The sequence below is a fragment of the Cibotium barometz genome, chromosome 1, assembly GCF_041138505.1.
Source record: "Cibotium barometz isolate CiBa-2024 chromosome 1, ASM4113850v1, whole genome shotgun sequence".
NCBI classification, from domain to species: Eukaryota; Viridiplantae; Streptophyta; class Polypodiopsida; order Cyatheales; family Cibotiaceae; genus Cibotium; species Cibotium barometz.
In genome coordinates this window covers 65,406,895-65,417,589 of record NC_141046.1, presented here as the reverse complement: position 1 = coordinate 65,417,589, position 10,695 = coordinate 65,406,895, and positions in this window count along the sequence as shown.

Below are 10,695 nucleotides of genomic sequence, written 5' to 3'. Positions count from 1 at the left end.
ATATGAATGCACCTTTCCAACCGCCCAATCATTGTATTTGTGGGGTCTCTCTTTATAAAAATTAGTTGTGTTTTGTCCCAAGTACCAAGGAAAAGAGTTCCCAGGCCCCCTAGCCAAGCACTCATGCAAAAATATCAATTAGACACACCACTTACGCACCTTATATGAAATTTGCCTTTTTCTCATATTCAATTATTTTCAAGATATAATTGCAATAAAACCACAGTGTTTCCATGATAATCCTCAATATTCCAGTTCCATTGTTTTTCCAAACAAGTTTCCTCTGGACTCTCCATTGAAGACCAGCTAGTCAACCAACGAGATCCAATCTCACAGTTTTCAGTTCACTTAAATAAATTTCTCGCCAATCCATGAAGATTTCCTCGACATACGCATGGGTGTCCTAGCAGTCGGCAAGCCTATGCATTGCCTAGTCAGAACCCTCTAGGGTCCTCCTTAGGTGTCCTAGCACTTCACTCAAGGACCGCTTCGTCGACCCTCGTCCATCATACCGAAAGCGTACCATTTTTAACCGTACACCGAGGAGGCTGGTCAACACCTTGGCAGGCTTTGCCCCGCGAGAGACGTCCTTCAATGACTCCCCACCAACTGTTGCAACACGTAAACTCTCCTTAGATTAACAATAAGCCAAATGCTTCCTCTAGCATTCTGGCGTAAGACAGTCCTTTACAAAAATAGACTTTCTATGCAAGTAAGAATTTCCCATTAAGTTTGATTTCACAAGACCCCTTTTTTTTTTCAAAAACCAGAATTTCTCAATGAAAATCATGAATCTCGTATCTCGGTGATCCATCCATCAATTACAACGAATTTCTAACTTATTTCTAGACGATTTTGGGTCTTAGGGAAAACTTCTCTAAATCAGCCGGTTATCCATTCTTTGTATTGAAGAAATGGGAATGGTCACAAGACTTGGCTTAATTTCTCATTCAAGAGATGGGCAGGCATTTTACTGACCCATCTTTCTCATGTGGTCATGGTCTAGCACCGAATTACTTGAATTTATTCCTAAAGATAATTCTCCATTTATCTGATAAAATAACTGTGATTTCTAATTGTAAGGGTAAATATCCAAAATTCTGAAAATTCATTCTTCCTTGGGCATAATAGAACTATAAATAATTCTATTCATGAATAATGAAATTTAACAAGGATATTTCTTTTTCCAATGATCCTTTAATGAATATGCATACATCATTTTATTAAAATATTCACATAGAAATATTCTTAATTATTCTTTTCTCCAATTGAACCTAGGCATCAACATGCCATAATTATCTATACAGAAATATGATGAAACATTTTTTTTGATACCAAAATTAATTTATGCATTTTTCTATTTAAATATACGATGAAAATTTCTCTTTTGATAAATAAAATACCCATGTATATACATACCATGAATATACCTATTTTAAAATATGAAACAAATTTCTCTTTTTACCATTTAGATATTTATGCATATGTACTATAAATGTATATTCAAAAATGTGACAAAAATCCGTCTTTTAGCATTTACAATGTTTTGTGAAAATTCCTCTTTTTGCATTCTTAAAATTATGCATAAACATAATTACATAAAAAATGGTGAGACTTCCTCTTTTAATATTAAAATTCTTTATGCCTAAACCTAAGCATAAATATAAGCATAATTTGCATCTAAGCATCTTGTTTATTTAAAAAAATACCCAAATATATCTTCCATATGAAAATAATGACATGAATGTTATCCTAAGCTCTCTTCCATCTTAAAATGAATAAATATGAATTTTCTTACATAAAAACAAGCTTAAATGAATTAATCTCATTTTTAAATAGATTAAAAATCATAAAAAATGCTTAATCTCCATCTCTAACTTTTTAGGCATAGAGTTTGGGTAAGAAAATGAGATTAGAACTAAGATCTATCCTTCCAAGAAGGGTTTAACCATATAAGTGAGTATTCTTTCAAAAAGAGAGATTTACAAATCAAAAACATTACATTTAAGTATAAGAGATTAACATTAATGCATTTAAACAATATAAATCAATAAGAGGCATGGTTTTAAGAAGAAAGCATGGATTAGAATGCTTCCCAAGCATTAGAGAGGTTGGGAAGAAGATTACCATTCAAGAAGAAAGTAAAACACCATTATTTTAGGCTTACCCTTGGTTTTTGGCTTGATTCTTTAGGGAGATGTGAAGCCCTCAAGAAGAAGCTTGGCCACCAAGAAGAAGAGGGTAATCTCCAAGAGAAGAAGAGGATTAGTGAAGCTCCAAAGGTTCACAATGGAGAGACAAGGTAGAGGGATAATGGAAATACACTAAATTGAAAATTACATTAGCATGTAAATACACTAAGATGAAAATACAAAGGAATGGGATTCTATTTATAGGACAGGGAGGCCACCAACCAAGTCCAACTCGGATCTAGAGGCTTTTAACTTCAGTTTGATCCAATTTGGACAAGTTTTGGGCCAGTTTGTCCCACTTTTCTGATCTAGTTTTAAACAGGAGAGATGAAATAGTTTTGGACCAGTTTGGCCCACTTTTCTGATCTAGTTTTAAAGAGGAGAAAGGAGAGATGAAATATCTCATTTTTTTAATTAAAAAATTAGGAAAAATGATGAGATTCTAGGTGCCTCCTTCATGAGATCCACTCACCCTCCTGAGTTGTCAAAATTCCATTTGTTTACTAATAAATCCCCATTTTTTTTACTATTAACTGCCTGTACTAGTCAACTCTTCATCTAATGTAAGAATTTACTCATTTTTGGTGGACTTTTTTTTATTCTTGCATTTTTCTTATTCCAACACATGGATTAAACCCATTGGCCCTTTAGAACACTCTTTGGACCTTAATCCATAATTTTCTGAAAATGGGTACCCTTAGGCTAAGGTGTCTAATGCACATATTCAATTAATTTCTAATGCATATTAGAAAACTTTTTAAACTTCTGTTTCAAGGAAATTCATCTTTTGAAGATTTTGTGAGATATGTACCTCGGGTTCGCCAAGCAAATGTATAGGATGTTGCATGATAGATTTTCTCCCCAACCGCTTTTGGCAAACATCCTTTTTGTTAGGTGAGACTCGCGTCTCTCAGACATCCAAAAGGCATAAACAAGGTCCTTGACCTCATCTATGAGGACACTACTTTGAGGTGCTTATCTTTGGCATGTTTGCAAGGGCAAGGCACCATCGTCTGTGAGCTGTAAGCAATAATTTGCTGCAACAAGATTTCTGTGATGGATGCCTAATAGCTTTGCTGCTTGTGAAAAATTGACACATTTTGAGTTGTTGTCCTCACTATTCACCATCATCATACAAGCTGATCTCTTGAGTAAAAGCTCCTCTCCTGTGAGATCGGGGGACCTTCACGTGCATCAAAGTATTTTGTATGTTTGAAAAAATAACTCTTTAAAGTCTTGAACTTGAAGGTTGTAGATTCTTAAAAGTAGGATAAAGAAGGAGCTGTTGAAAAATCTCCCTCTTAGTAGTGATGCCAATTCCTTAGGTGGCCTCTTGTTGCCAGCAATTTGCAACAACCCTACAGATCTTCTTTCGTTGAAATTGTGCAATTTCAACATTCTCCCCAAATCTCTGCTTAATGACCTTCTTTCGTGCTCGTTGCTCCCTCTTCTTCAAAGTCCAGTACTCCTTGGTTGCCCTTATAGTGATATGGCAATTTTTCATGCTTTCCTAGCCATATTTGCACCCTCTCTAGCCATAATCTACAGTGGTTGTACATCCATGTACTCTGTAGGTGCCAAAAGCTGTGTATTCATATTCTCACTAAAGTACTCCATGTTTACTGCACACACACACACACACAGAGCAAGAAGCGAGTAAAATGGAGCCTTAGCAAGAACCCTCCACCTACTGAATTGACCATGTAAGAAAGAAACATAATTTTTTTACAAATGTGTAAAATTACAAACTTTCACATTACTTTTCCTACTTGGAAAGAGATGTCAAAGACGCTAGTTTTTGTACCACCTATCCATGCTTTCAGCCGGGTGGCAAATGCAACAAACATTTCTTTGCTACTCACATCCCATCTCATGCCAAAGATACTGTCAAAAGCAGTTTGCAAGATTCACATGGCACTCTTCATTCAGTTCCTCTTATGATTAGACATATTGCCACTGATTTCTATCGCTAGCTTCTTAGTGCTGAGCCTCATTTTGACTTGAGACACAGGGAACAAAGGAAGGTTTAGAATGCATTGCCACATTTGATTACTAAGGAGATGTGTGTTGTTCTGGATGCCCCTTTTTCTATGCAGGAGTTTAGTCATGCTCTTCATGTCTTACCTCATGGTAAGTGTCTAGGGGAGGATGGTCTCTGCTCTGCTTTTTCATTACTTTTTGGGCTGAGATTTGGGCAGGGATCACATCGGCTCTCCAGATGTGGGACACAAGTTTTATGCCTTCTTCTCTCACTAAGGGGCTTACCTTCCTTATCCCTAAGAGAGGGGAGACGACCTTGATTGGACAGTTGAGACCTATCACTTTACTTTGGACTGCATATAAGATTCTTGCTAAAGTAGTGAGCATTAGATCTAGCCAATTTTGCAAGATGTCATTCATGATGCTCAAAATGGATTTTTACACGGAAGGAGCATCTTTGATGAGATTTTCTCATTTTGGGAGGCTGTGGAATGGGCCAAAATGAGTAATCAGCCTTTAGCCATTTTGCTTTTTGATTTTGAGAAGGCTTATGATAGAATGTTTTGGGACTTCCTTGAGGGTACTCTTAACCATATGGGTTTCTCTCAAACATGGATCAGGGGAGTTTCATGCGTGTATCATGATGCCCATAGTAGTGTGCTTGCTTGCAGAGATAGAGGAGAGCGGTTTTAGATCTCTCGCTCAGTACAGCATGGATGCTTGTCCTCACTCACATTATACACCCCCCTGATAGAGGGGACACTAGTTGGGAGATTGTTGCTAGTATTACATCATGTGAGATTTGGAGAGCTAGATGCACGGAGGCTATTGAGGGTGTCCAGATTTTTGAGTCTCAGTGCATTAGGACTATATGGGGTGATATCATCCATACTCTCATGGCTACTTGGGCTTGTATTCAAGGGTCCTCTCATTTCACATAGGCAAAGCATGTTGTATTTATGCAAGAGTGGGACCATGGCATTTTCTTTTCCTCTAATCCCACAGGTCTTTCATGGCACCATGCTCCTCAATGGTTGAGATCACCTTACATATTGGGGTGATTCTATTCTATTTCGGCTTATAGCTGTGATTTTTTCATACTTAATAGAAGTCTCTTTCTTGGAAAAAAAAAAGTCACTGTGGTCCCCACTTTCATGAAGCACCATGTAGTCAAGTGTGGGGTGACATGGCCTAGTAGTGGACCTATGATTTTTCTCCCCCATCGTGAGCGCGGCCATGGCCAAAGGTGGGCATGATAAGGCATGCGCTTGCTCCACACCAGAACATGAGTTTGTACTCCCCAAGCACACATAACCTCTTGCTTTGATTCTCGAGATGAATGGGGTACTTGTACATACGCACCATCATGACAAGGTGTGGGCTTGGCCTTGTTGGCATATATCAATGCTGCAAGTGTGTTCATTTGGAGATGGGACAAAACCTAGAGATCAAATGATCACATGTCTTGTCCTGGAAAGCATGCTAGTTGATGTGTACATATGGAGTCTACAATGCATTGACAATGTGAAACAATGCTTCAAACTTGTATTTCCCAACTTGGAACTGCTCATTTCAGGTTTCATGGGTCAAGAGTACTAAGATGAGGTTCATCGAACATAGTACTATTAGATGACAACTTATACAAGTGTGTTGGGAATTCGGATGGAACATACATTATACTCCTCAATCCCAAAGTAGCTTCAGGATAGATTTTTGTTATCATGAGTTGTGCCATGGCTTTGGCAATGGTTTCTATCACAGGATCAAGGAATTACTGCTAGATCAAGATAGTGTGCTGACACAACATGTGCTACCAATAGAAGGAAGCAGAATAAGGCAGGGCCATAGGTACATGGTTTACAAGAGACCTGGGAGGGGATACTTTTGTAGGAAATGAATAATGAGTCTAATGTATTATATCAATGTTTAGCCACATTGTTTATTCAGCTTTGTGTGACCCGACTAAATTCCCCCTTCATCTATATCTAGTCCCAAGCCCATGTCCAAAGTTGGGAGCAATTGCTTGAGAAATTGGTGACCCCCTATAACCTTAGTAAAAAGTAAAAATATTTTGAAGAATCTCCATGGCATTTAACCCTTAAGAAATTAGAAGGTGAAATCATAATTAAGGTCTTAAGCCTATTCTTTGGGTGGGTGATATCATGAAAATATAAAAAAATAAGAGAAAATTATGTTTTACCAAGGTTGGTAGAGTGGTGACATTTGTAGCCACCCATACCTCTTGAGTGTCCCTTGGCACATTCTTGATATTTTAAAGGGAAGCCACTCTTTTATTACTAACTATGGTTCATTTTGGAGGAGGTGGGTATGAGAGAGAAATTGGGAGTTAATCTTCATTGTCCTCATGTAACATTTGGCGCCTTTCTTCTCTCAGCTTTGCAAGCTTGATTAAGTGTGTTGTGAGAAGCCCTAAGCAAGGCTATGGTGCCCAATCACTTGCCCATACTATAGGCAAGTGAGCTCTAGAAAAAGGAGATTCCTTTTCATGCCTTTGGACCTTCAATTTCAGGTCTTGAATTAGCCAGAATTCAATGCAAACTACCTCCTAACTTCCCCCTTCTGTTGTTCATCACCTAATTGCTTTGATTAGTTTCAAATCTTGCCCACTCAATTAGTTGCTCTCTAGTTAAGAAGAATCCTCACCACTGTGCCCTTCAATTTTATGGATTAAGTGCTTTAATTCAGCCCTAAAATATGTGAAAACCCAAAGAATTGTCCCCCTTGATCCCTCTTCTTGTGGGTACCTCTTTGAAGCAAATTGTCTCCCTTAATTCTTCTTCTTGTGGGTACCTCTTTTTTAAGCAAATTGTTTGGCTGATTTCTTACTCTTGTCTTGCCCCTTAATTAACCTTATATTAAGCCAATTTTTTTCTTTGATTTAGATTCCTAAAGTGAGTGATTAAGAGTCCTTAATCTAGCCCTGAAATCTACAAAAAACCAATAATTTTCCTTGCTTTGAATTGTGTTGGTCAAATCAATTAGAGTGTTCATTTCAGTAGAAATTGAGGAGATCATCAAGTATTATGAATAGGGAGAGTTGCCAATCTAAATTCTTGAGAGTTTAAAGGCGTTTCAATTGGTGGACTTTGGAAGTGGTGGGCAGCCCCCCAAGGCACGGGAAAAAATCCATCACGAACTCTACAAATTGACTTTTATAAAGGTTCTCTCCTATTGCTTCATCTCCTAATTATGTTAAAATCTTGATAGTTTAAATTGCAAGTTGATTTAAATATTTTTTGCTTGTTGAATAGAAAGAATCCTATTGAAATTTCATGCATATATGTGATAAGGTCATGATTACTCTGGAAGGAAGGAGCTGGAATCTAGAATCTTGGTCCCTGATTTCCTTGTCCTGAAAACCTTAATCCAAAAGGAGTTGGGTAATCCATACTACGTTGACCGTACCCCTAGCAGTTAAAGCATTTAACTTCTTTGTTCAAGGGTAGAACTTTTGAAGTTTAATTCCAGGGGATTGTGTTCCGAGAAAAAGACCTTTCTTCCATTCTGGAACCTCCCGTATCTTGAGTTTACACTTGTTGTCTCTTAGGAGGTAGAAAGTTGGAATCACCTTCCGAAGCTAGGAATCTTTTGAAAGATGATGGTGTTGGCTTCAACGGGACCTTGCCAACAAAGGCCTTGGTGAAATCCTTCACCATCCGCACTGCTTCAGCCCCCATAGAAACTGGCTTAGCATTCTTCACTAAGATATCCAATGGTTCGTTCATTCCCCGAATGAACCTAGCCATCAATTGTTCTTCATCCAGCGGTGGCGAGTATTTGAGGAGGAGAGCGAACGCCTGGTGATATTCCTCCGTGGTTCGGCTTCCCTGGGTTAGCTCCAATAATTCATTCATCTTAGTTTCTAGGAAGCCGGGAGGACAGAATCTCTTCCACTAAGGTAAGCTTGAGATCATTCTGTTGAGATATCAAGCTCATCTAGTGAGGAGGTGGACACTGATGACCCGCCTGGGGGATAAGCCCCACACTTACACCACTGTTGGTGAGATCATGGGTGATATGTGGCCAGTGGGATGACAGGCTGTGTGGTGACATCCATTCTAGAGACTGGCATAGTTATAGTGCCATCTCATTTAGTTGGGTTCACACTATATAGAGAACCCTAGTATGTATTTGGTTGAGTACCTTTTCATATTGTGTGTACTCTTATCTTTGTATATGGTGTGTTGAGTGTTGTGTGAAGAAGAAGAAGATTTTCAGCCTCTCACCTTGTGTGTTCTCTTTTAGGGTTTTGTGAGTGTGTGTGTGCTTGCAAGAGCTCAAGCTCTCTTCTCCCCTGCATCTTTTCATGGTATCAGAGCTTGGTTCATGCTAAGCACTGAGCTGCAAGCAAGAGAAGCGGTACGAGGGTAAGAGCTTCATCTACTCTTCCCTATTTGTGTTGGCGACGCGACTACACCCTTGTCGGGAGCTCTACGGGAGGCACCGGCAACGATCTCTGATTGAGGAGCTTTCTTCGCGGGAATAAAGCTATAGGGCAACTATATTGCCCTATTGGATGAAATTTTCAGGCCGAAAACGCGTTTCGGGCGCGTTAGGACCTCTGTTTTTTAGAAAGTAGGCAATTTCGAGCACTGCGGGTAAGTCATCGATTCTATGCAAAACTCTGTTTTAAGAACTGCAGGAAGACAGATTGGTTGTGCAGGAAGACAGATTGGTTATGCAGACATTGTGTGTTCTGCTACAAGGAGGTCAACAGTTGCCATTGGGTGTATGTATGCACATTGAGGTCACTGGTTGTGACATTTGAGTGTAGTACAGTACCGCTGTGCAGAAAATATAGCAGTTTGTGCAAGATAAACCAGAGTGCTGTTTTTGGTAAATTTGTGTGTCTGGCAAGATGTCAAATGATGGCATAAACCAGATTGTTGCTGAGAAGCTTGATAAGAACAACTTCCATGCTTGGAGGTTCATGTTGACAAATTTCCTGATGGGAAAGGGTTACTGGGACCACATAGAAGGTGAGCATGAAGAGGCACCGGAGATACCGGAGATCAATCCGACTGCTGCAGATGTGAAAGAGTTCAAGGATTGGAACCAAGGAGCCAGAAAAGTTATGTATTGGCTCTCTATCAATATACTGGACACCATGATTGGGCACATATAGGATGCCAAGTCCCCCAAGGAGGCGTGGGACACCTTGGTAAAACTCTATGAAATGAATACCAAGACACAAAAGATACAGTTGAAGATTGAACTTCATACTGTGTATGTCTGTGAGTGAATGACTATGCATTGAAGATCAAGGGTATTGTGGAATCCCTTGCATCTATTGGTGTTTCAGTAGATGATGATGATAAGGTGGAAGTCTCTCTACGTGGTCTCGAAAATATACAAGGCGTTCAAGACGTCTATTCACACTCGGAAAAACATTCCCAATTTCTTAGATTTGGTGTCTATGTTGATTATAGATGAGAAGAGCTTGGGTGAAGACCAACAGTCTTCACAAAACAAAAGCAGTTCAAAGCAACAGGCCTTCTACACAAGTTTAGGAAGAGGACGAGGTAGAGGAGGCCGTGGACGCGGCCAAGGAGGTGGCCGAACAGGTAATCACAATTATGGCCAGCAGCAGCAGCAACAACAACAGTCCCAGAATTCACAACAACAACAACACGCAGGTGGAAGAGGCCAATTCAAAGGCAGGGGGAGTCAAAGAGGTCGTGGAAATTGGCAAAGGTAGTATTATGATACAAAGATGATGTATGGTACGTTGATTCAGGTGCTTCGAACCACATGACAAGTCATGGGGAGTGGTTCAAGGAGATGAAAAACCTTGAAAGACCAGGTTTTGTGGAAACGGGGAATGACACTGCTCATCCAATTGCCCATGTTGGAGATGTGCCATTGTCTATACAGGATGGCAAAGTGAATGCTTTTCTGAGACCTTCTTATATTTCTTCTCGTTCATCAATGCTTCTGCATAATACTGGCGATCTAAAAGAAGACTTAAATGTGCGCCAGAAGGTTCTGTCGTTGATTCTTTATCAGGGTGCAATAATGATCTGATATCATATTGAATGTAGAAATTGATATATATGAACATATGCAATAATGATTGCTATTCATAAAATATCACAATAGAAACAATAAACCAGTTAATAGAAAGGAGCTTACTTGATTGCATGTATTCTCTTCTTGATGCCACCACCTCCTAGATTCATTTGCTCAATATCCCCTAGGATTTTTGTCATTTACGGAGACCTAATGAGGTCTGCTTATGTCTTAATTTAGACATTTATTTTTCAAGCCTTGAAATGGTTTCCTTATTGCTTAATAACTTCTGTACACAATGCTCCATGGTTTTCTTCAAATGAATGTTCTCCTTCTCAAACAAATCTCTTTCTAATTTAAGAAATGATGTGTATATCCTAGGAGCCCATTATAGCCATCTCCAACAAAGTTAAGCAGAGATGTCGTATTCCTAAATGGGGGGGTGGAGTTTCTAAAAGGGTCTTTTGGATATAACCTCCCATCAATCCAAAAA